At 38.8% G+C, this 24,034-nt stretch overlaps 1 non-coding gene across 1 annotated transcript; it reads left to right on the top strand.

Annotated features, from left to right (window-relative positions):
• Positions 1-21,612: 21,612 nt before the first annotated feature.
• On the top strand, positions 21,613-21,775 carry LOC121144204. Its single transcript, XR_005881527.1, has one exon. It is a non-coding gene; the product is annotated as a U1 spliceosomal RNA (small nuclear RNA).
• The last annotated feature ends 2,259 nt before the right edge of the window (positions 21,776-24,034 follow it).

Raw genomic sequence — 24,034 nt, 5'->3', positions numbered from 1 at the left:
TTAATATTCCCGAGGGGTATTCTCTAGATGGTAAAATAACCAGTATACAGTCCAGCTTTGGATCCACACTGTCCACATGTGCTTCTAGTATTCTCTTTTCTACCAATTCTATTTCTTTTTCAGCGTCAGCTGATAGTACTCGTGGGCTGTTTAGGTCTTTATGTCCTTTTAAAGCCATTTTCAGGTGTTTTAAATCATGACCTTCAACACCAATAATTGTCTGTAATTGAGAGATTTCTCCTAATAGTTTTTGAAGATCATTAAGAGTCCGGTAACAATCTCTTCTGATCTGTAATTTCTGTGCTCCAATTTTCTGAGCATCTATTTTTCAACCTAAATAGTTAATAGATTCTCCTCTTTTTATTTTTTCTGGGGCAATTTGTAATCCCCAGCGAAGCATAGTTTCCTTTACTGCTTCAAACATCTTTTCCAAAGTGTCCTTATTTGAATCAGACAGTAATGTGTCATCCATATAATGATATATTAACGAATGTGGAATTTTTTTACAAATTATTTCTAGAGGTTTATTCACAAAATATTGACACAAAGTTGGGCTATTTAACATACCTTGAGGTAGTACCTTCCACTGAAATCTCTGTACCGGTTGGGAATTATTATATGTAGGTACCGTGAAGGCGAACTTTTCTCTGTTGTTTTCTTGTAACGGTGAAGAAGCAATCTTTCATGTCTATAACTATAATTGGCCAATCCTTAGGTATTAGAGAAGGTAACAGCATCCCAGGTTGTAGAGACCCCATAGGGTGAATTACCTTGTTGATGGCTCTAAGATCAGTAACCATTCTCCACTTTACCAGACTTCTTGACAACAAAAATAGGTGAATTCCATGCACTAGTTGATTCCTCAATATGTCCAGCATCTAGCTGTTTCTGAACTAACTTCTCCAAAGCCTCTAACTTCTCAGATTTCATAAGCCATTGACCTACCCAGACAGGTTCATCTATCAGCCATTTTAAGGGAAGAGCTTTTGGTTGCTCTATAGGTTTGGCACTAGCATCCTGCTTCTGTACAGCCAGTACATTTGGCATCTGTTTTCTGTACTGCCTTACTATATTCTTTCTACCACCAAGATCTTGTCTATAATTCCTGGCTGATACAGGAGGAATGTTAATCTGTATATTCCATTGCTGTAATAGATCATGACTCCAGAGATTCATAGCAATATCTACAACATATGGCTTTAACCTTCCTATCTGTCCTTCGGGCCCAATAAAGTCAATCCATCTAACGCTCTGTTTAACTTCAGATAGGGTTTCAATCCCAAAAAATTGAATGTTAACCTCTTTTAAAGCCTAATCTGGGAGCCAGGACTTCTGGTTAATGATGGTGACATCACTTCTAGTGTCTAAAATGCCATTAATCACCATATTATTTACTTTAACTGGTAACTTGGGTCTATGATATTGAATAGAAGTTTCCCAAAATATATGTTTTGTATTTCTCCTGATATAATTGATTCATTCTCTGGAGCTAATGTATTATCCAGTGCCGTATTATTTACAATGGGCAGTGGATCTTCTAATTGTCCTGGGAGAGGCTGTCCTCCACTGTCACTGGGAATGACCAGATAATCTTTCTTTTGGGGGCCTGCTTGAGGCCCTGATTCACGTTTCCTGGCTGTAAAGGTCTACCTTGTCTATCTGTAGTCAACCAGCATTTGTTGGTCCAATGTTTTCCCTTTCCACACCTCCTGCAGAGACCAGGAGGCTGAGGCCTTCTGTTTGATGCATTCCTGGTAAAAACATTATTTCTAGGAATGATTTTTCTACAGTTCCTACTCAGATGTCCTATTTTACCACAGTTAAAGCATGTGGCATCTTTACATCTGTTAAAATTTTTGGAGATTGCCTCCCCTACCCGGGCCTCTATATTGTCACGGGTAGGGTATTTGGCATCCTGGTGCCTCCTCAAGCCTGTAGAAATAGCTTTGCCTACCCAAGCTCCCATATCCTGACTTTTACCTTCCAGGTTCACTGTATATAGGACCCATTCCTCCAATGGTGCTGATCTTATTTTTAATGACCAAATTACCTGCCTGCATTGTGGATTTGCGTACTCATATGCCCAGGATTCTATAAGGAGTCGCCAAGTTCTGGATTTGCTACCTGTACTTCTATTTCTCTGGATAATCTCTGTACAAATTCAGTGAACCTTTCCCTTGGACCCTGTACTACCTTGATATAGGGTTGCATTATCTCTCCTGTTTCACAAACCTTATCGAAAGCATTCAAAGCAGCTGTATGGCATAAAGACAACATGTGTTCATCATATGCAGACTGAACCTGTGTGTCAGTGTAAGCACCCTCCCCAAGAATCTTGTCTTGGGGTGCTTCATGACCATTCTTCAATTCCTGAATCTCTAAGGCTTTTGCCTCTTGCCTCCATAAAGCTCTCCATTGAATTTGACAAGAATTTTCGAGCACTGCCGAGGCTAATTGGGCCCAATCTTTTGGGGTTACTCTATTTGCAGTGGCCCATGAGGTTAGGAACTCTCTGACATAGGGGGAATGAAGATCATATGAAACAATAGCCTCCTTGATTTCCTTTAGGTCCTTCATTTGTATAGGTTCCCATTGATAAGCAATGGGACCCATTTGAATGCTTTTCATTGCTGGTTTTTCTGTTACACATAATCGGAAACCATAGGCGAACACATAGCAACCATAGGAAGATCTTTCCAGCATTTGAGAGGTGTGGGGAAACCCCTGTCCTGACCTGTTGCCTGTTTGTCTGATTCTGAAGTATCAGATTGAATGTCTTCTAAAACCTGCAGTCTATTCATCATTGTTTCCTTGAGCTCTTGAAGTTCTTGGGACAAATAGTTTTCTAAGGACGTCATGGAATCTTTAATTTTTTTTTTGCATTCATCAATTACGTGTGATTCCAAATATTTAATATTCTCATCCTTAGAAAGTATCTCAATGGCATGTAAACTGCCTTCCAGAAATGACGTTCTATCAGCTAGTTTGTCATTGCTGTCAGACATGGAACAAATCTTTTCTGTTACCCTTTCAATCTTATGTTCCAGTCTTTGTAGTTTGCTAGTGAAATCATCAAACATGGAACAGTTTTGTTGGTTAAACATTTCAATACTATGTTACACTTTTTCTATTCTGTCTGTTGAACACACTTTTCCTGAAAGTAATTCAATTTTGTGTCCCGTCTCTTTAAACTTATTTATCAGACCTACATTATCATTTTTAATATCCTGAATATTTTCTACCAAACCTTCCTTACTATCCTGCAAGGAATTTTCCATTTCCTGAATTCTTTGTACTAAGATTTCATGACTATCCTGTGGTGACCGTAAAACATGTATAAGTTTCACTCTATTTTTGAACCATTTCTTTAGCAAAATTATATTGATTATGAAACTAATAATCACCATCATGGGTAGGAAGTACCTTTCAGGTAGGTCCTCAACTCTTTTCTAAAATCCCATCCATACAGAAAACAAGAAAATTCTCAACATCCTACACCTCCTTATAATTACTTCAGACCACCCAACTTTTAATAGAATAGCTAATTGATTGATTTTACATTTTTATTTGAAATATAATTACCTTACTTCCATTTTCTTTTTCTACCTCCATCCCTCCCCCAACACTTCCCAGGGTCCCTAATCCAAATTGATAACCTCTTTTTCTTTAAATATATGTAGATATATTCAAATTTGTAAGTATATACTAATGTCTAAATACAACTTGTCTTTTTTGTTGTTTGTGTGTATGTGTTTTTGTGCTGACATATTTATATTTTACAATCAATAGGGGGTCATCACCAGGGGAGTCATTCACCATCCTTGGGAACTACGACTCACTCATTTGTTGTTTTTATTTTTATTTTTGAAATTTAAATTAAAAACACGGTTGCTTCACATGTAAATTCTAGCTCCCTCTCCCTATCCCTCCCCTCTTCCAATGCCCTCCCACTAACCCCTTGACCCCTCTCCCCTAATCCCACTCCTTTCCCCAGGGAGGGTGAGGCCCTTTATAGGGGTTATCCATAGTCTGTCCTTTCATCCAGGGCAGGGCCTAGGCTCTTACCCAAGTGCTCAGGCTGAGAGAGGATCTCTCATTGTGGGATGGGCACCCAAGCTCCATTTTCATGCTAGTGATAAATACTGATCTACTAGTTCTACTACTCAAGGTCCCATAGATTGCCTAGGCCTCCTCACTGACACCCACATTCAGGGTATCTGGATCATTCCCTTGCTGGATTCCCAGCCATCTGTCTGGGGTTCAAGAGTTCTGCCTTGTTCAGGTCAGCTGTTTCTGGGGGTTAAACCAGCCCAGTCTTGACCCCTGTGCTCATCACTTCTCCCTCTCTGTCACTGGGTTCCTTGAGTTCAGCCCAGTGTTTAGCTGTGGGTGTTTGCTTCTGCTTCCATCAATCACTGTTTCAAGGCTATGTTTCCCAGACTCTCTGACAGTGTCAATGTAGTCTGGCACTCCTCTGATCCATGTCTAAAACCCATATATGAATGAGAACATACAATGTTTGTCTTTTTGTGATTGGGTTACCTCACTCAGGATGGTTTCTGAGATACCATCTTACTCTTCTCAGAATGGCTAAAATAAAAAATACCAGTGACAGTTTATGCTGGAGAGAATATTGGAGAAAGGAGAACATTTCTGCCCTGCTGATGGGAGGGTCAACTCATACAGCCACTTTGGAAATCAGTATGGTGATTCATAAGGAAAATGGGAATCAGGCTACCACAAGACCTAGCAATTCCACTCTTACACATATATCCAAAAGATGCATATTCATACAGCAAGATCATCTGTTCCACTTTATTTATATCAGCATTATTTGTAATAGCCAGAACCTGGAAGCAACCTAGATGCCCCTTAACTGAAGAGTAGATAGAGAAAATGTGGTAGAATTACACAATGGAGTACTATTCAGCAGAGAAAAATATTGAATCCTGAAATTTGCAGGCAAATGGACAGCATTAGAAGAAACCATCCTCACTAGTTGTTTGTAGTCTTTTTTTTGGAGGTTTGTCCCCTTTCACATTCACATATCTGTTAATATTGTAATCCTATTGATAATTTATGCAGCCATTTCAAAGAAGGCCAATCACACAGCAAGCTTCTCATATTCTAGCTATTTTTTCCATTTTTTATTTTTTGATTTTATTTTACATTCCAACCTCAGTTCTGCCTCCTGCCCTTCCTTCCACTCTCTAACCACCCCCCCCAGCTATTATAACTTTTCCATTGTCACTGCTTTTGTGGCATTCCCTTAGTTATAGCTGAAGTAATTGTGGTACAGATGTATTCAATGTGTCTGGATACCCCACAAATCATTTACCTTTCCATTGTGTCCAGTTATATTTTTCCATGACAGGATGCCTATTTAATATATCAAAGTGGACCTGGCTACCTGGTTTTTTCAACATTCCTTGATCCCTACTTATTACAGCACACAACTAGTGTAGCCTTCTTGTTTGTACCCTAGACTTCTCCAGCTCATAGGCTAAGCTGCTCTTTCCTACATAATCCAATCATTTTGGTTACCCAGCCCCTTTTTTCACCCTCCTGGTCTTTTGTTCCCCTGGCTATTCTCTCTTCTGTCCCCAGCTCAGGTTCATGTTCACTCTGAATTTTGCCAGATGTCTCTGTCACTGGCTACAGTCTCCCTTTTATCTGCAGTAAACTTCCTCTTTTCATTTACTCAGAAGAAATCATGTCTTTCATTTTTTATTTATTTTTTCTCATACATCTTTGTAATAAAAAGAACTTTCTTGCCGGGCAGTGGTGGCGCATGCCTTTAATCCCAGCACTCGAGAGGCAGAGGCAGGCGGTTCTCTGTGAGTTTGAGGCCAGACTGGACCGATAGCCTCCAAAACAACACAGAGAAACCCTGTCTCCTAAAAAAGAAAAAAACAAAACAACAACAACAAGAAAACCAAGAACCTTCTTTGATGAGGGTGCCAGCTATCCTTGTATGTGACTATAAGCAAAATATTTGGAATTGTACTGGTCTAGCCAAGTGAGTATAGTAGAGTCTCCTCAAAGCTACCTGAGCAAACTATGCCAATCTGTTTGCTGTGTTTCCAGGAAGTATCAGTAATGATTTCCTTACTGTGGAGTGGGCCTTAAGTGTAGGTAGACATCACTTGGTTACCACCAACATACAAGCATTAGCACTGAACCTTTAGGGATTTTTCCATGCTGGTGATTGTTGTGGTTCAAGTGTTATATCTGGGTATAGATATTCACTGTTTCCCTCATTTGCAGCTAGCGTAACCTTTTCTGGCAATATGTGAGCTAGACAATGTATAGGGAGCATCCAGGTGAGATCAAACTCAAAAAAGTTGGAGTCCTGTGTCTTAAATGTATGTTGTCATCAGCAATAAGGACTTACCTTCAACCTCTGAGAGGCACCAAGGGGTTACATCCATAATCTGGTTTTTCATGCATCATTTGGAATACCTTGAATACTGATTCAAAAAGAAGTTTTTCAAGACGGATAGTGATGCACAAAATTTGAATGCCCACACCTCTTCCCTCTGTTTGTCATGGTCTTATATCAACATCCATGTGGTATACTCCATAATTTACTTCAAATTTCTGTCCAAACTTCACCTTATTTTAATCCATTAAAAATAACATCTTCCTCTCTTCAGCATCTGCTATTAACTGACAAAGCATTTTACATCTTTAAATATGCTGTATAGTTTTCTTACCTACGCCTTACATCTCCTTAGTTTGACAGTCAGAGTTTAGATATATCAATACCTTACTTGTAACCACAAAAGTTTGTTTCTCCACAGTATGTTTTGCTAAAAATTTCCCACAGTAAAATTTAAAGAAGAATAATTATTCTAATTTATTGAGTGGCTACTGTGCTTAATGAGCTGTGATATTGTCTTGATATCTAATTTGTTTTATATACTCTATAAACTCTTTCAGGAAAATTATCCACATGTGACAGATGAGGTGACATGTAAGAAAAGGCTGGATGCCTTGAGCAAAGGCTCTAGTTAACAAGTGAAGCAAACTATGCAGTATTGCGCAGCTAATGTACCTCCTCCATCTGTGAAAATTCCCCTAGGACTGCTTATCTAAGTCTCTTAAATTTTATATTAAAACCCTTTTAATATCACTTATACTGACTTCTCTTTCCCAGATGAAAATATTAAATCAATAAATTTTTAAAATATTTGGTGAGAAGAAGAGTGATTAGGGCATGTGGACTTGGCATCCAGTTTCTCTGGCTACAGGACTCATTTTCTTTTCTGATAAGAGGTATTAAAATTTTCCTGGGTTAAGGAGCACATGGAAGCCAAGTGCATATGTGTTATTTATCTCTTGCTGCACATGCTATCACTTCCTCAATACTTTTAAACACATATAATGGTTTGGTCTATTGATAATTTTATCAAATATATGCTGTGATGGATCAGCACCATTTCAATAAGGTGGACACTCTTATTTTGAGAAAAGCTGTCTACTATAGTTCCGTTTACAGTGTACTCAGCTCTATATTCCATGCTTTGAGAATTTTTTTTTTTACCGCCATCAGTCATACATCCTTTATACACTATACTACAGCCTTCACTTGGTGGGGGGCTCAGCTTCCATATAAAAGGTCTTTTAATGAGCCCTTACACTTTTGAGCACCATCCAAGCCCCCTCTTCAATCAGTTTCCCAGGGAGAGATCCAGGTGGGTGCAAAGAGGTAGGTCACTTCAACTCTGTTTCCATGGTGACCCATACATAAATGTGGTCTTAGCCCAGAACTTTGGACCTAATGACCCCTAATCACATCCTCTATGCTCTTGAGGACTCAGTGATGGCAATTTCCTGTGACTTGCCTTAATGGAATGGCTTTCAGGAAGGTAGTCTTCCTGTCTCAAGCAGGCAGGGCCAACCAGCAATTACTTTAGGGCAAAAACTTAGAACAGACAGGGTCTTTGTAGGAATGCTGTAACCCCAATTGATAAAATGAGGATCAGAGATGTCAAATGAAGAATTCTTCTTGGAGTATTTCAGTTCCTAATCAACCCTGATTTGATCTAATTCTGACCTACTTCATTTTTGATATCCACATAAAGATAATGTGGAAAAGGGGAACTGTATAAAAAATCAATGAAGAAACAAAGTCTGCTGTGATAAGAAGGAAGAGGAGCATTGCCAGGTTAAAGATTAAATATGTCACATGTTGACATAATCAAAATTAAGTTGGAGTGTTATCTGTAAGTGCACTCACTAGGAAGTAAATCTTAACAAGTATCCTTGCTTCAGAGGTTCATATGTACTGGTTCTCAGGACAGAATTTGAATTTTAACTTATTCCTTGATTTAAGTGTTAATCTTTATGATTAATCTTGCTCTTTTGTACAATATAAAACGGAAATGATGATAATGCTTTCATACTCAGTATTACTTATATGCTGTTCTATAATTTCACAGATATGCTTTTGTAAGTGGGTATAGTAATTCATAGATGGCAGTTATATTAATGTCAGGAAAGTACAGTTTATCATTGTAGTTGTTACCGTCATTAATACTATTCATTCCATTATTTAAAATAAATTTCTGAATATCATAAATGCTGCACAGTGTTTCATTCAACATTGTCAATCAAGTTTCTTTTGCCACAGATAAAATCCTGGTGAATATGTAGGAATGGGAATTTAAGATTAGTCTAAAGTAAAGGGTTAAGCTTTAGATTTTTGAGATATATATATTTCAAATTTGTAGATTTCCATTTGGAAGCTACCACTATATGTTTTTATGTTTTAGTCTGTGCTTTGAATGCCTAGTGTCCCCCTTTTGATAATAGTTTGAAGGAATTTCAGCATGTAAGATTTAGAGTCTTCAGAAGTTGAAGCCTGCAAAATATGCAAGGGCAATATTTAAAAATAACCAATGAATGTCTATTTGACTCAAGACCTGCTTGGGTGACTAGGAACCAGATACTGGATAGCCCAGAAACGTAAGATAAAACCAAAAATAAAAGTAACTTTAAAATGATTATTTGGCTGCAGTCATAGATCACTGCCTTATCTAGCCATCAGCAGATGCATTTTTCCTGCAGAAACTGAGAATAAATACAGAGACCCACACCACACCCAGACATTATTCAGAGAGACTGAGAGACAGAGAGAGACAGAGAGAGAGACAGAGAGACAGAGCTTAGAATACACTGCTCTAAATGGGATGTCTCCACAAAATCTCTTCTGTGAGAGCTCAGGAAATCTAAGTTTGATAAGACAAGAGTGTGTAGACCAGAACGGATGAAGAATACCTGGAGACCAAGGGCCTGGACAACCTATAGGGCCCAAGGAAGTAGATCAGTATTTATCCCTGGCATACAAATGGACTTTGTGTGTCCATACCACAAATAGGGATGCTCTCTCACCCTGGACTCTTGGGGGAGGGCCTAGACCCTGACCTGAACAAAATGGCAGTCTCTGGATGTCCACTATGGGGAAGGGAGTGAGGATAAGGTGGGAGGCTGCATGGGTTAATGAGGGGGTGCAGGAGGAGAGGAGGGAGAGGGAGCTGGGTTTGATGTGAAGAAAGTTTGTTTCTAATTTTAAAAAATATAATAAATAACAATAATAATAAATTTTAACTGAGCAAAGCTGATATGAATTTGCAGATACTGAAGCAACAAACATAGGACCTACATGGGTCTTCAATACGTCCTCTGAGTATATATTATAAAATTTTAGTTACAATTCCATTTCATTTTAATATTTAGTATTTAGGAATCCGGAGTGTGTGAAGGCACATGTGTCTGTGATTTTACTCCTGTTCATGGAGCTTTTTTCTTCCTGCTATTTTGCCTTGTCCAACCTCTATATGATGCATATTTTAAGTTATTATATTTTATTTTGTTATAAAACATAGAAATATCTCTTAAAATTACACTGGTAAAACACTTCATAAATACTGAGAGATTTTGGAGAGCACATACACACATAAAGTTTTAATCTCATTCTTCTGAGGTAACTCTATATGATATTATATTTTATATGCTAGATTAGTTTCTGTGCATATTTATTTAGGTGTTGGGGAAGTCTTATGCTAATAAAGCACTGTCTGGCCAATAGGAATCTAGATAGGTTGGGCTGGGAATCCAGGAGGATTCTGGGTAGGAGAAACACAGGAGAGTCAACATGTAACGCCATTGGGGGTAGGAAGCCTGGAACTATTCTCCGGTAAGAGACTTACTTAGATTAACAATTATGGGGTAATTACTTAAAGCAGAGCTAGCCAGTAAGAGACAAACAAGGCCAACAGCTTCATAATGAATATAGCCTCCTGTGTGTTTATTTGGGACTCATGCGGATCTAGAACCAGGCTGGCGCGGCAGAGCCCAGGCGACTGGCGGGGGATAAACCAAAGCAGCTAGCAAAGAAAAAGCTTCTCTTAACATTTAGGCAAATAGCTAATCACTATATCCTCAACTATGTTAAACCATGGTCACAATACACTTACATAATTTTTGTAATATGACTTAAAACTATGGCTTAAATTAATCATCTTCCATGTTGCATGATTCTGTGTAATGTTCCATTTATAAAGTCATTTATTCCGCGTATTTGAAAAATAACATAAGGCAGAAGAAGCCTGTTTTAAGTAGATCAACAGTGACAAGTGTTTGAAGGTTATACCCTACTCCTGCTTTCTATGCTCCTCTTTGCATTGTTTTCTTGTCCACTGGAATGTATGAATAGTACAGGAATAAGCAACAATTAAATGAGCTGTTCTAAATGATTTCTGAGTCAGCTTGGACTTGCATACCTCTGTACCTGTGAGCAAAAATAAATACTACACCTCTTGTTTCTGGAAGGTAGTTGGACACAGTACTGTCAAAGTAGCTAACACACTGTAATTCTTGAGCTTCATTAATAATTAAGAAGTATTAGGGCTATGCTACTTATTTCTTTTTTTAATTTTTATTATTTATTTTTAAATTTAAATTAGAAACAAGGTTGCTTCACAAGTCAGTTCCAGGTCCCTCTCCCTTTCCCTCCCCTACTCCCATATCCCCTCAATGCCCCCAATATCTCCTCATTTCCCCAGGGAGGGTGAGGCCCTCCATGGGGGTGTCCATAGTCTGTTATTTCATCCAGGGCAGGGCCTAGAACCTCCCCCAAGAGTTCAGGGTGAGAGTGCATCTCACATTGTTGGATGGGAGTCCAAAGTCCATTTGTATACCCAGGATAAATACTGGTCTACTGCCCAAGGCTCAATAGATTACCTGGGCCTCCTCACTGACACCCCCATTCAGGGTTTCTTGATCAGTCCCATGCTGGATTCCCAGGCATCAGTCTGGGATTCAAGAGTTAACCCTTGTCAGGTCAGCTGTTTCTGGGGGTAAAACAGGTGAATCTTAATCCCTTTGGCCATCAATCCTCCCTCTCTGTTACTGGCTTTCTTGAATTCAGCTCAGTGGTTTATGCTACTTATTTCTAAACATTAGTATGCATGAAGTGAAAACAACAGATGTAACAAAAGGAAACTGATAAATCAAAGTCCACCTTTTTCTTATGGTTATTCTAAAGTTTCAATCAAAACCCTGTTCCATAAAGTGACTCCAGTTCTATTTTTCATTCAGTTATGATAAATATTTTATTGTCATGCCATAGTTCCCCATCTATAACCCCAGTCATGGGTTCTATTCATTCTAAATATGATTTGGAATGATTGATTAAAATCTCAAGAATAATGAAACATGATTTTTCCCTTTTATTAAAATTCTCACATGGAATGGATTTCTTCCTCGATAGTAGACATGGTATCATATTGAACATACTCACTGAAGCTCTGTCCTTTACTTGGGGTGGGGTTCACACAGAGGCAGAACAATCTGCGGAGGCTTTGATTTTAATGCATTAAGTACACATCTATAAATTGCAGACATAACCACCATTGTTCACACAGATCAAGAACAGGAAAAACAAAGGAGTAACTTTGGTATTCAGGTGTCTGCACTGGCCTGTCCTTGGGGTTCTGACAGGATACATCCTCAGATGCAGCCACTAAGAATATCACCTGTGAACATTCACTATGTTCTATTTTAGGAGGGCCTCTCTCTCTCTCTCTCTCTCTCTCTCTCTCTCTCTCTCTCTCTCTCTCTCTCTCTCTCTCTCTCTCTCTCTCTCTCTCTCTCTCTTGCTCGCTCTCACTCTATCTCTCATCTTTCTTTCCTTTTTTCTTCCTTTCTTTCTCTCCCTCTCTGTCTGTTCCTCCATCTCTCCCCCCTCTCCTAATCTCTCCCCTCTTTCCCTCTTTCCTTTCTCTTCTCTCTTGCTACTCCTGTCTCTAGAAGCTAGCCACCCACTTCCCTTCTCCCTTTTTATGATCCATTTCTCCAATAATGAAACCCTCTGCTTGAATCTGAAGAGATCAGACCATCACCCAGACTCCTGGTTTAGCAGCCATGACAGGCTACAGCAAAGACATGCAGGTCTCTGACTCCTCACATGTCACAAAGATACTCCAGGACAGACCCAACCCTCCCCCTTAGGATCCAGGAGGCTTATCTCCTGGAAACTCTGTTTGGCCAAAAAGAAACTCCAGGCAACCAAATCCTCCTTCTAAGTCTCCAGGATACTTAGTTCCTGGGAACTAATGGTATCTATGTACAACAGGCCACCTGCAAAGAGATGGACAACACCACAGAAATGATGCAATGTTCCCATTTGTAGTCTACCAATCAAAAGCTTTGATAGACAAGCTGCTCTGCTAAAATATGACTTTTTGGAGTCTCGCAAACTTGGCATAACAAAATCCTGTTGCATGGACTCTTTCTCTCGAACACAACTTTTCTCAAATTACATTTACTAACCATTAGGATGTGTTGTTTCACTATACCCTACCAGAGTCTTACAAGAATTCGTAGCCAAATTCAGGATGATAATTTCATCCTGAAATGGAAGAGTTAAATCTAGTAGAGAAATAATTGGGATATATGCCTTTCAGCTAAATTGTAGCTCTCTCTCTCTCTCTCTCTCTCTCTCTCTCTGTGTGTGTGTGTGTGTGTGTGTGTGTGAGTATGTGTGTATGTGTGTGTGTGTGGTTTGTTTTATTTTGTTTATTGGTTGTAGACTCTCTCTGCAGACTATGCTGGTCTGGAACTAACAGAGATCTGCCGGCCACTGCCTCCTGAGTATTGGGATTAAAGGTGTGCAGCACTATACTCAGCTATCTCTCTCTTTTTGTAAATAGCACTTTGCTTTATAGGAAACAATAAAGTGTTACTATTTTACAACTATAAATATATTCAGCCTGGAATGTGAGCATTACTGTTCCTAGAACTTTTTAAAAAACAAATGAGCAAAAAAGCCAAAACCTAACATTTTTTTTTCATTCTTTGGGAAATTCACATTATATACCCTAATCCCACTCATCCCAATCCTTCATATCTATCCCTCACCTCTGTAATGTACTCCCTGCAAAGCGCTTAAAGATATTAATTATAAAACAAACCAAACCCAGAATTCGGGAGGCACAGGCAGGCAGATCTCTTTGAGTTCAAGGCCACCCTGGTCTACTGAGTGAGTTCCTGGACAGGCTCCAAAACAATAAAGTGAAACTCTGTCTCGAGAAAAAAAAAAGGAAAGAAAAAACACAAACAAACAAACAAAAAAACAAGAAATAAAAACAAAAAGCACTTTGAAATGCTCTCTTTCTCATTTTTCAACACCTCTTTATTCACCTTAGGGGCATTTGGAGCTTCAGCGTGCCACTCAGTCTACCCATTTGTCCACTCAGCTTTGCTTGCAAGTTTTCATTGCAGTGAGTCTTTGGTCTGGTTCAAGGTCTCTGGCTTCTGGTACACCATCAATATTTGACCCTCACTGAAATATTTCTCAAACAGGAACAGTCACTTCACACACTCCAGCAGATCGGGTTGGGTAGATCCTTGGGTGGTCCACTCAAAGCTCTAAATGTGGGTTTAGGTGATCGCTGATTTGGTCAGTCCAGACTGCTAGGACCAACGCCCTCAGGCAAGATGTGGAGCCCCCTCTTCTAAGGCCATGCCATCAGTATCAGGTCTCACTGCATACCTGCCATTGGTAAAGGGTGAGGTTGTTTCTCAGGGCCACTGAAGGGGTCCCAGACCAACATGGCCCTTGGATTTCAATGTGAATTGTTCCTATGAATTTTGTGGTAACATAGGCCATGGAGATCAATGCAGATCACAGCTGAAGCAGGACATTGATGCAAAACACGGCCCTCAACAGCATCTTGGTCTTAAATTTCATCATGGCCATTGTGGCAGCCTAGGCCATACAAATCAGTATGGCCCTAGAGGCAGAATGGCCCTTGGACACCAAAATGGTCACCAATGGCAGCATAGATATGGGGCATCCACATGGCCTTTGTTGGCAACATAGACCTCAAGAATGGACACGAACCTCCACTGAGGTAGTGCCACAGACCCAGACACAGTCTTTAGCAGCAGCCTAGGCATGGGTGTCACCATGTTCCCAGGTGGCAGTGTAGATCACTCGGGTTGGACTGGCCCCAGAGGTAGACTGGCCCTTGGACACAAACATGGTCTCAGGTGACTGATCAAACCCTGGGTATCTCCAAGGCCCTTCCTATTAACAGGAGCCATGGGTATCAACGCAGACCCGAACTGCTTCAGGGTCATGAACCGAGGCATGTTCCTCGGCAGTATATTAAGCCCAAATGATAACATGACTCCTGCTATCAGCCCAGGACATTCATATCAGTGGTGTTACAGCTCTTGGATACCTTTTTTTCTCTTGACTTGTTTTTGTTCTGTTTTGAGACTGTGTCTGTCTATGTACCCTAGCTAGTATGTAACTTGATATATATTCCGGTCTGGCTTCAAAGTCACTACATAGCTGAGACTAATGCTTCTACCTCATGAGTGCTGGAATTACAGGAATACACCACCAAATCTATTCTTCTCTCTCTCTCTCTCTCTCTCTCTCTCTCTCTCTCTCTCTCTCTCTCTCTCTCTCTCTTCTCTCTGTCTATCTCTCTCTCTGACCCTCATGTATATCTGTATGTGTATAGATGGACTTTGCATTAATAAGTTTTCTATTGGTATGAAGAGTCACCATGACCACAGCAACTCTTATAAAGGAAAATAATTAATTGAGGTGGAAGTTTACAATTTCATACATTCAAACCATTATCATCATGGTGCTCAGCATGACGACAGGGAATATAGTGACAAGGCAAACATGGTGCTGGCTACATCTTGATCAAAACACATCAGAAAGTAGATTGTGACACTGGGAATAATTTGAATGTAGGAAAACTCAAAGTCCACCATCAGAGTGATACACTTCCTCCAACAAGGATATACTTACTGCCACAAGGCTGTACTTTGGGGGCCACTTGCCTTTAAGGCACCACATTTCACACCATGACACCCAAAGGCTTGTAGCTAGATTATAATACAAAAAGGTATCCAGTCCAACTTTCAAAGTCCCCATAATATATAATAGTCCCAAACTTATTTAAAAGTCTAAAGTTCAAAGTCTCTTCTTAGATTCACACAATCTCTTAGCTGTAATCACCTATAAAATCAGAGTCAAAAAGAAGATCACATACTTGCAACATATAATGGCACAAAACAGGAGAAAGAACATGGATAGGAAATACTAGACCAAATCAAGACTGAAAATCAGCAGGGTAAGATGCAAATACTCTATCTCCAGGTCTGATGTCAAAATGTTCTTTAGATCTCCAACTCCTTCATCTTTGTTGATTGTAAAATACTTCTGTCCCTTGGGCTGGTTCTATTCACTCTCATTATCTCTCCTCAGCAGGTATCACATGGCTCTCACATCATGAACCCCTCTGGGGCTCCAAGGCAATCCAGGCTTTAACTTCACAGCTTCGTGTAATGGCTACTTTAGGTCTCTATTAAGGGTTACTCGTGTCACATGCCTGGCCATTGTGGCTTTCCTTAGTCTTGAGAGTAAATTCCATATTCCCTTTATTCTGTCCTTAACTCCATTCCATGTGACTGAATCTGCAAAGTTCTGTTACTTACTGGGGCTAGAACATGGCCTTCTCATTCAATTGCATCTTTATCAACTTTCTTTCCTTCACTATCTAATTGTATCTCTCCTTGAACTTGCTCTGTAGACCAGGCTAGCATCAATATCAGAGATTCACCAGCCTCTGTCCTCCAACTGCTGGGATTAATGGCATGCACCACCACCACCTTGCTCTAAACTTTTCTTTAATTCCTTTTCATAAGTTGGGATCTTAGCTGCATGTGATGTTGCCCTGAGGTCACAACCTCCTTTATTCCATTCTTAATGCATTTATCTCTTCCAACATAGGATTTAGCTCTGTTCAATGTCCTAGTGGTCATTTTCTAAACCTGTAAATTTTGTATTTTATTTGCTCAACTGCTCATTTTGATTATAAATCTTCAGCAGAGTTAAATGTAATAATCACAAGATAAACAGAGTATATACTAGGCTGTTTTGAGATTTACTTTGCAATGTAATTAATCCAAAACTCTTCTCTTTTGCCTCATGCAATTTGGACAAGGACAAAAGACAGCTACATTCTTCAACAGAAATTTACAAGAACTGTATCTAGACCACATATTTATAGTCTTCTCCTCTTCAATTTCTTGATCGAGCACCCCACACTTCAAACATCTCTTTTCACTACTCTCTTCCATGTTCCTACTATTAAGACTATCTAAGCAACACTTAGAGATTTCTATTGCCTTTCTAATCCAGACTCCCAAAGTCCATATTTCTCCAAATAAGAACATGATCCATCTTGTCACAGCAATACTCCACTCCTGGTGCCAACTTCTGTTTTAGGATTTCTAATGCTGTGAAGATACACCATGATCACAGCACCTCTTACAAAGGAAAATGTGTAATTCAGGTGGAAAATTACAGTTTCACAGGTTCAGTCCATTATCACAGTGAAGAGCTTGGCAGCTGAGAATACTGTGACACACAGGCAGACATGGTTCTAACTATATCTTGTTCAAAAGGCAACAAGAAGTGAACTATGACACTGGGAGTAGTTTGAGCCTGGGGAAATAAAAGTCCACCCCAAAATGACACACTTCCTCCTACAATGCCACACATAATCCAACAAGGTCACACAGCTCCTAATACTGCAACTAAATTTTGGGGCCATTTTCTTTCAAACTGCAACAGGCTTCTACCTCTGTGTGTTGTGGAAACTCAAGAGACTCACATCAGATATCATCCTTTATCTTCACCCACCTTAATTTTGAGACAGAATCTCTCTTTAAATATTGTGTTCATTGATTCAGCTAAATACATCCAGTGAACCTGTAGGGTCTGTCTGTCTCTATTTCTGCATTTTTAATTTACACACTGAAATATGATCACAGTCCATCAATATATATTCTTTCCATTTATTCTTATTGCCTCTCCAGGAATGATATCATCCTATATTCTCAGTGAAAACAAAGTTCCCTCTCATAAAGTCCTTTGCAATTCTGTGGCAATCCTTGCCATGAAAATCCTAGATATACATGAGCTACTGTGAAAGAAATGAAACAGGTGCAAAACTGTGGATTTTAACCCAACTCTGTCTCATCTCACAGCTTAATGCATTCCTATTACCTAAGAAGACACAGCTGCTCACATACAAAAAATTAAAACAAATAGATAAATCCATGAGCTAACTATAATAAATAATTGCTTTTGTCTAGCCAATGGGAGATCTCAGCCTTGCAAATATCTACCTGAAATCCCCAGGGGTGGAGTTATTTATTATTTGTGTAAGACAGTGCTTTGACAAATGAACAAAAGTCTGAGCTGGCTTCATTAAGAAGGATGGATATAAAGCAACATGTCTGTGCTGAGCCATTGAAAGTGAAATGGGATAATTGCTGTGGTTACAATGAGACTGATCAAGCTGAGAGAAACAAGTTTCAAATTGTTCCAATCAGTCCTAATCCAGCAGAGTTATTAACAGTGCTCTATCCTGGTGTGACTGCATCTGCTAACCCAAGATAATGATTTATATCACAGTTTATGAAAGTCCCAATTTGTCCTAATTCAATAAGTGAAATCCAGCAAGGCAGGCAGGAGACATATATCTTGCTATGCCTGGAATACCCATTTCTTTCTCTTTCCCTCACAAACCAACACCACTATGGCTGGGAGAGCAGTTGCTTGCCAAGCATTTTGCTCTGTTGTCCTACACAGAGGGAGGTGGTTCAGTGAATTGGAATAGGAGCTCTCATCATACCACCCTCTAGTTCTAAAGCACACAACAGAAAAATATATTTTAAGCAAATCAATATAGTAGAATCAAAAATTAACTACATTTACATAGGAAGAATATACAATTTTTTTCAGAATACACAAACATGTAAACAGAAAACATAGACAAATGATTGCCTTTGTCCCTAGAGTTAAGTTGAAAGATTTGTGGGTTAGTGGGCATGAATGAAGTGGGGATAAAAGAGTAGATGGCCATGAGTGATTAGGAATTTGTATTTATGTGAACTCTAATGTTCTAAAGCCAATTGTGAAGATTCCACAACCTGTGAATATACCCATTGGATTTTACTTTGAATCAGCAATTATATAATATTCGAATTGTGACCTCCCTAAAGTTGTTTTAAAATAAGTAATTAAATAAACATTTGATCTAACCATTAAAATAAATTTATTTTGTAGAGCTTTGAATCCACCAGTTCTTATTTTTTTTTATTATTTTGAACCAACTCATACACATGCAAAATGTATTGCAATCACAGGCTCCCCTGTTACTTCAACTTTTTGACATATTGTTCTGTTCTTCATCCCAACTATAGTAAGTTCCCCTCTTTCCCTCCCAATTGGATGTCCTTTTGCAGGGAGTGGCATTATAGGTCTTATGTAGGTATCCACAGCCACGGTGTGTATGTAATTGCTACAGTCACATCATGGTGTTTTGTTGGTCTTAGATGTTCTATTTATGTCTGAGCAATCAACAGTCACTTATCATCAGTTCTTGAGCCAGTTATGAGTGTATGAATTAACCATTCATTGTTTACTGCTAAAAGAAATTCTCCAAACCCTGGCAGATAACACCATCAGTTCTAGTATATAAGCCCAAATACTTGGAAGACAGTAACATGTTCTTTTAGGAAAAATGACAGTAGCAAATTGCCCCAAAGGCTTGTAACATTCTCCAGACATAGAATTTGTCCAGGTTTACACTGTTTTTAATCTACAAATCATGGTCTCTCATTAAAAATTTGCAACCTCATGAATATACAATACTGTTTATTTGTGTGCTGTGTATGCATGGGTGAAATTGGCCCTCATGGGGATAAAATTGAAAGTTATCGTTAGATCTTAAATTGTTCTTTTGAAAAAGTTATGAACCATTGCCAAAATCTAAGAATCAGAAAGAATCTAAATCATGATAGGAAGAATTCCAATTGTAAATTACAGGAATCTTAAGTACAGTCAAGAAGTAATTTATTTGTTTAATTACAAAAAAAAGATTTGGATTTAGCCAAATCTTATTCCATGGCAATCATTTTTCCTCTCCTATGCAATGAAATATCTACTGTGTTACTGATACCCTAACTTCGAAATATAACAAAGTACACCAAGGGCAACATTCACACATTGACACTGACATGACATAATGCGTGGGAAAGACACAAAAACGAATCTGGTTTCTCTTTGACTGACAGTTACAGAAAAAGTGCATATTGTTGAAGGGATAGGTGAACTCAGAGACCTAAGATTGTTCCTCTACCTACTAGCATTCATTTTAACATTCTGGAAAACAGGAATTGGCCACTATAATGCTGTTATTTCCTTTGCTTTAATTTTCAGTGCAATATGGCCATTAGTTTGAGGCTTAATATTTAACTCATGCTATTCCTTTATGCTCAAGGGTGTCTCCTTATATCAATTCAAACTGAAGACTAAAAAGCTTCATGCTATGCTGAATTGAGTCAGTGGCTCTCTTTTGAGGTACAGTGTGACAACTTTAGTCAACCTCAGTACAAAGCAAACTCTACCCAAGAATGACATCATCTGCTTTTGAACTATGTAGCCGAAGATGCAGAGTGTCCTTTCTCTACCTGACACTTAAGGCTCTGATCCATAAAGGTACGATAAAGATGGATCTGTACATCAAAGGCATTTAGCATTGATTCTGATCCTTGGCAATAACTTAATAAATGAATCTATCCTCATGGCTAATCATAATTCTTCACCAGCTTTTGGTGATTACATAGTTTTACTGAGCTTTTGTTCAATGCCATACTTTTGAGGTACTGTATCACTCTGTGTGGCAGCCAATGAGGTCAGAATTTCTCTGATACTTACTTTTTGTAGATTAGACTCCTAATGTTTAGAAAGGAAGAGGTATTTTTTTCTAATGTCACATAGCCACACTCTGAGTGAGACTTTGACTGCAGGATGATTTCATAACTTTAAATTCTGTGTACTTAATCATTTTACTAAATGAAAGGCATGTATTAGAAAAGGAAATAGGGTATTGAATTTTAGATAAGATGCCGTATGATCACATTGCAGAAGGAACTGTATGTTATGGTATGGCATTTACACATTACTTAGCTTACCTAACCTCCTGTGATATAACTCTAAACTCTTTTCTTCAGAAGCAGGCTATGCAGGCTTAAATAATATATATCAAATAGACTCCTATGTATAAACACAATCTATGATATGTATTCTACTCCTATAATAGTAACACAATCACCTTATGGCATGTAACTCAGCATGTATGACATCACCAAGGAAGTGTAGGTGTAGGACCTTGTCAACATATCTCCATCTTCCTCTGTTTTCATATATGTGTTAGTTCATTTTTATTCTCAATGTGAACTAGAGTTATCTTGTAAGGGGAAACCACAACTGAAGAATTCTACAGATCACATTGGCCTATTTCCATCTGCCTTGATGATTGATGTTAGATGGGATAGTCCAGTTTGGGTGGTACCAACCTTAGGCTAGTGGAAATGGGCTATATGAGAAATCTGGCTGAACATAAAGCAATGAGTGAGAGAATAAACATTGTTCTCCTTGTATATATTTGGTCCCAGCCCTGACATTCTTAAGTGATGGGCTATAGCTTGGAAGTGTAAAAACAATTAACTACATCCTCCTCAGGTTGCTTTTGTCCAGTGTGCTTTATTACAGAATCAGAAAAGCAAGCTAGAAAAGTAGTTCAGATGAAATTAGTTTTAAGGAGAGCCATAAATTAAAAAAAATAGAAAATAAAATCTGAATGTATGCCTATTTTGCAGTTTCTAGAAATTATCATATTACAGTCAAATTCTATCACCTGCATCAACCTATTTGCTTTGAAGCAAATTCCATTTCATAATTTTATAAACATTTTTCTTAAATTTATAGAGAAAAAAGATTCCATAATTATTCATACCAGTGTTGGTTGCTTTTTGTCAAATTGGCATAAACCTAGACATATATGTGAAGAGGATATCTTACTTGAAAAAGCTTTCATAATATTGGTTTGCAGGCAAGACTGTGGTGGTATTTTCTTGCTGAATGGCTAATATAGATGGCCCAAATTGAAGTCTGTGGTGCCACACCTGGGCAGGTGGTACAAAGTGCTAGAAGAAATCAAGCTGATACTTACCTGTCAGGGAAGATACCATGATCACAAAGGTGTTTTTCCCAGGGCGAGTCTTATCCATTGCACTCTGGATGAGCTGATCCCTGTGATTCCCCCAAATTCCGGAACTCAGCTGCATTATGTGTGGTAGTGAGGGATTGTGTTCCCACTTTCCCCTGTATAAAAAAAAAAAGAAATCAAACTGATAATTCTTCCACAGCCTCTCCATCCTTTTCTTCCTTCAGGTTCTTTCCTGAAGTTCCTGTCTTAACTTCCTTGGGAAGATCCTGAAATTTGCAAGATGCAATAAATACTTTCCTTGCAATGTAGCTTTTGTACATTGTGTTTTATCACAATAATAGACATAATAATAACTAAGATTAACACAGTCTTGATTCTTCAAATTAGGATTTTTAAGCTATAGTTATACTTTTTATTTATTATATTTATTATGCTATCACTTTTGTATGTGGTATGTGTGAGGGAGGGAGGGAAAGAGAGAGATACATACACAGAGATAAGTGGGAGTATTTGGGCTGCTACCATATCACAAATGAAGATGGCAGGAGGGCAATAATCTCTCTATTTCTACCATGAGAGTGGAGACTGTACTCAAATGACTACATTTGATGGCAAGTGTCCTTACCCACTGAGCTTTTATCCCAATGGGTCCAAGTTAGAATTTCTTTGACTAAAGACCTGATTTGCACAATCTGAGTGTGCTGTTAGATATTAAATGGTTAGAATATTTTTAGAATTTGACAAATACACTTCAAAATACTATTTCATGACAACTGGAAATTATATGATGTTGAAATGCCTTTGCCCATCAGTGAGGTTCCTCCAGAGTATTCTATTTTCTCTCTTTCATGGGGAGGCTTTCATGCTATGGTGACTGAGCTGTGTAATGCAGACAAACTATATAATATATTAGTACCTGTTTAAACACCACAGCTTTATCTCTGACCTGCAAAGATCATCAATCTTTAACCCAATAGTAATCACCTTAAATCCTTCTAAGGACACACATTTCTGGGAACTGGCATGAAGACTCTGGTTCATTAAATTGGGTGGGGCTATGAGTTTGACTGTCTCATAAGTGTTCAAGTAGAGTTAATATCATCGGTTATGGTTCATGCATTCGCTAGCCTAGTAAAAAAGGTGAACATGAATTCATGGCAAGTGGAATGATGAGATCCTACAGTGACCCATTGAATTATCACCTTAGTATTGCTCTCAAGACCTCAGCCTTGACCACTGCATCCCAGCCATACAGTCCAACCTGTTCCATACCAAAACCGTCATTGCTTCTTGTAGGAAATGAGGGCTTCTGCCATAAGATGATCTCAATATCTGAGCAGATACATGTTTATAACATGTTTATAAGTCCTTCATGCAGAGTTTTCATCTCAAACTTAAGGTACAGAAAATTTTCTGGTCAGGACAAGCACTACTTTGCACTGGGCCTGTAAACAAAACCATGGGGGTGTACTGATGCCAGAGAGCATAAGAAAAATAAAAGAACACTTCAAATGTTAATAGTGAATGCCCGCCTTTGGAACACTTGAATATTGATTATTCCAAGATGCAACATCCCATCATTTCCCTCTCATCTCTGCACAAACTCAAATGTGACTCTGGCATTTCCTTGCCTTTGTGTATATTGCTGTGGGTGGTCCCATTAGTTAGTGTGTCAAAAGGAGACACTCCTGGTACATCATTGAAGAAATATTGACCTGGGACTGCTGAGGTGGTTTCCTAGGTAAAGGCACTTACAGCCAAGTCTGGCAACCCGAGTTCCATCTCCAAGACCCATGTAGTGGAAGGTGAGAATAGACTGTCCTGATGCTTGCTGTTGTAAGATCTCCACATATACCATGGCACATTGTTTGGAGCACATAAGGAGTTGTGACTCTTCTGCATCAAAACAATGTGAATTTGGCCAACTTTGCACTGCACTCTAATGTGCTAATGATCAGCTTATTCCTAGCTCCCTGCTTTGAAACCAGAAGTACCATGTCTCAGGAACTTCTTATTCCTGTTCAATCAGCCTATGGGTCATTCTGACTGCTACCCCATAACAATAAAACCCAAAACAAAACTGAAAGGGCCATCCTACCCAGGTTGTAGTATTGTTTTGAGGGCTGAAATCAACAACCACAGTTGACTGTTAAATCTCTCTGTCCCTGGACTCATACTGTGCATTCTGTGGTCTGATACGAATCTTCTTCTGGGGAACACTTCACACTGCTCACTGTAATGTTAAAGAAACACCTTCCATTTAATTCCTACCACCCTTGGTCACAATTCCACAGACATAATATAGAGATTCCTCATATGTGAGAAACAAAGACTCTCATTTTCTAAAAAAAAAAGAGGACTGGAGACTTATATAAGTAAAGCTAAGCAGTTCATTCTATGATTCTAGAAAGGCAAGA

The sequence above is a fragment of the Mesocricetus auratus genome, unplaced genomic scaffold (genome assembly GCF_017639785.1).
Source record: "Mesocricetus auratus isolate SY011 unplaced genomic scaffold, BCM_Maur_2.0 Super-Scaffold_100014, whole genome shotgun sequence".
Classification (NCBI taxonomy): Eukaryota; Metazoa; Chordata; class Mammalia; order Rodentia; family Cricetidae; genus Mesocricetus; species Mesocricetus auratus.
Note: the sequence above shows the minus strand (reverse complement) of the source record. Positions and strands in the feature narration are given on the sequence as shown.